The sequence below is a fragment of the Corythoichthys intestinalis genome, chromosome 11 (genome assembly GCF_030265065.1).
Source record: "Corythoichthys intestinalis isolate RoL2023-P3 chromosome 11, ASM3026506v1, whole genome shotgun sequence".
NCBI classification, from domain to species: Eukaryota; Metazoa; Chordata; class Actinopteri; order Syngnathiformes; family Syngnathidae; genus Corythoichthys; species Corythoichthys intestinalis.
Genome location: NC_080405.1, coordinates 5,077,501 through 5,080,000, shown reverse-complemented (window position 1 = coordinate 5,080,000; position 2,500 = coordinate 5,077,501). Strand labels below are relative to the sequence as shown.

Below are 2,500 nucleotides of genomic sequence, written 5' to 3'. Positions count from 1 at the left end.
CAGCTAACGAGGTAATCACCATTTAAAACGCACAGAGTTGGGTGAAAACGAGAGCTGCAAACTCAACCCAATGTGAGCTTCAACCACAAAACTAACAAGACAATACATTGACCTCAGTTGATACCAACAAGATCTGCCTGTTCTTTCTTTGTCATGAAATAAACCAAAAAGCTTACAGCACCTGGTATTCCCAGGCGGTCTCCCATCAAAGTACTAATCAGGCCCGACCCTTCTTAGCTTCCGAGATCAGACGAGATCGGGCGTTCTCAGGGTAGTATGGCCGTAAGCTGGCAAAATTTGTGAAATATAGCTATACAAAAGGCGAAGGAGATATGTTCTGGTACAAAAGACGAACCAGTTCAGTTCAGTCAGGTTCCCTGAGGGAAGTTAGGTTTCAAGTGGTCTGGTCATCTCGTGCTGTCAATGGCAGCTAACGAGGTAATCACCATTTAAAACGCACAGAGTTGGGTGAAAACGAGAGCTGCAAACTCAACCCAATGTGAGCTCCAACCACAAAACTAACAAGACAGTACATTGACCAGGGTTGATACCAACAAGATCTGTCCGTTCTTTCTTTGTCATGAAATAAACCAAAAAGCTTACAGCACCTGGTATTCCCAGGCGGTCTCCCATCCAAGTACTAACCAGGCCCGACCATGCTTAGCTTCCGAGATCAGACGAGATCGGGCGTTCTCAGGGTAGTATGGCCGTAAGCTGGCAAAATTTGTGAAATATAGCTATACAAAAGGCGAAGGAGATCTGTTCTGGTACAAAAGACGAACCAGTTCAGTTCAGTTCAGTCAGGTTCCCTGAGGGAAGTTAGGTTTCAAGTGGTCTGGTCATCTCGTGCTGTCAATGGCAGCTAACGAGGTAATCACCATCTAAAACGCACAGAGTTGGGTGAAAACGAGAGCTGCAAACTCAACCAAATGTGAGCTCCAACCACAAAACTAACAAGACAGTACATTGACCTCAGTTGATACCAACAAGATCTGTCTGTTCTTTCTTTGTCATGAAATAAACCAAAAAGCTTACAGCACCTGGTATTCCCAGGCGGTCTCCCATCCAAGTACTAACCAGGCCCGACCCTGCTTAGCTTCCGAGATCAGACGAGATCGGGCGTTCTCAGGGTAGTATGGCCGTAAGCTGGCAAAATTTGTGAAATATAGCTATACAAAAGGCGAAGGAGATCTGTTCTGGTACAAAAGACGAACCAGTTCAGTTCAGTTCAGTCAGGTTCCCTGAGGGAAGTTAGGTTTCAAGTGGTCTGGTCATCTCGTGCTGTCAATGGCAGCTAACGAGGTAATCACCATTTAAAACGCACAGAGTTGGGTGAAAACGAGAGCTGCAAACTCAACCCAATGTGAGCTCCAACCACAAAACTAACAAGACAGTACATTGACCAGGGTTGATACCAACAAGATCTGTCCATTCTTTCTTTGTCATGAAATAAACCAAAAAGCTTACAGCACCTGGTATTCCCAGGCGGTCTCCCATCCAAGTACTAACCAGGCCCGACCATGCTTAGCTTCCGAGATCAGACGAGATCGGGCGTTCTCAGGGTAGTATGGCCGTAAGCTGGCAAAATTTGTGAAATATAGCTATACAAAAGGCGAAGGAGATCTGTTCTGGTACAAAAGACGAACCAGTTCAGTTCAGTTCAGTCAGGTTCCCTGAGGGAAGTTAGGTTTCAAGTGGTCTGGTCATCTCGTGCTGTCAATGGCAGCTAACGAGGTAATCACCATTTAAAACGCACAGAGTTGGGTGAAAACGAGAGCTGCAAACTCAACCCAATGTGAGCTCCAACCACAAAACTAACAAGACAATACATTGACCTCAGTTGATACCAACAAGATCTGTCTGTTCTTTCTTTGTCATGAAATAAACCAAAAAGCTTACAGCACCTGGTATTCCCAGGCGGTCTCCCATCCAAGTACTAACCAGGCCCGACCCTGCTTAGCTTCCGAGATCAGACGAGATCGGGCGTTCTCAGGGTAGTATGGCCGTAAGCTGGAAAAATTTGTGAAATATAGCTATACAAAAGGCGAAGGAGATCTGTTCTGGTACAAAAGACGAACCAGTTCAGTTCAGTTCAGTCAGGTTCCCTGAGGGAAGTTAGGTTTCAAGTGGTCTGGTCATCTCGTGCTGTCAATGGCAGCTAACGAGGTAATCACCATTTAAAACGCACAGAGTTGGGTGAAAACGAGAGCTGCAAACTCAACCCAATGTGAGCTCCAACCACAAAACTAACAAGACAGTACATTGACCAGGGTTGATACCAACAAGATCTGTCCGTTCTTTCTTTGTCATGAAATAAACCAAAAAGCTTACAGCACCTGGTATTCCCAGGCGGTCTCCCATCCAAGTACTAACCAGGCCCGACCATGCTTAGCTTCCGAGATCAGACGAGATCGGGCGTTCTCAGGGTAGTATGGCCGTAAGCTGGCAAAATTTGTGAAATATAGCTATACAAAAGGCGAAGGAGATCTGTTCTGGTACA

The 2,500-nt window shown here is 45.8% G+C and overlaps 6 non-coding genes across 6 annotated transcripts; all 6 read right to left on the bottom strand.

Moving 5' to 3' along the window:
* Window positions 1-169: 169 nt before the first annotated feature.
* On the bottom strand, window positions 170-288 carry LOC130925201 (5S ribosomal RNA). The gene has a single exon (XR_009065489.1). It is a non-coding gene; the product is annotated as a 5S ribosomal RNA (ribosomal RNA).
* Window positions 289-596: 308 nt separating this feature from the next.
* Window positions 597-715, bottom strand: LOC130924882 (5S ribosomal RNA). Its single transcript, XR_009065180.1, has one exon. It is a non-coding gene; the product is annotated as a 5S ribosomal RNA (ribosomal RNA).
* A 313-nt stretch (window positions 716-1,028) lies between these two features.
* LOC130925835 (5S ribosomal RNA) lies at window positions 1,029-1,147 on the bottom strand. Its single transcript, XR_009065866.1, has one exon. It is a non-coding gene; the product is annotated as a 5S ribosomal RNA (ribosomal RNA).
* A 313-nt stretch (window positions 1,148-1,460) lies between these two features.
* On the bottom strand, window positions 1,461-1,579 carry LOC130924881 (5S ribosomal RNA). The gene has a single exon (XR_009065179.1). It is a non-coding gene; the product is annotated as a 5S ribosomal RNA (ribosomal RNA).
* Window positions 1,580-1,892: 313 nt separating this feature from the next.
* Window positions 1,893-2,011, bottom strand: LOC130925834 (5S ribosomal RNA). Its single transcript, XR_009065865.1, has one exon. It is a non-coding gene; the product is annotated as a 5S ribosomal RNA (ribosomal RNA).
* A 313-nt stretch (window positions 2,012-2,324) lies between these two features.
* Window positions 2,325-2,443, bottom strand: LOC130924880 (5S ribosomal RNA). The gene has a single exon (XR_009065178.1). It is a non-coding gene; the product is annotated as a 5S ribosomal RNA (ribosomal RNA).
* Window positions 2,444-2,500: the final 57 nt, after the last annotated feature.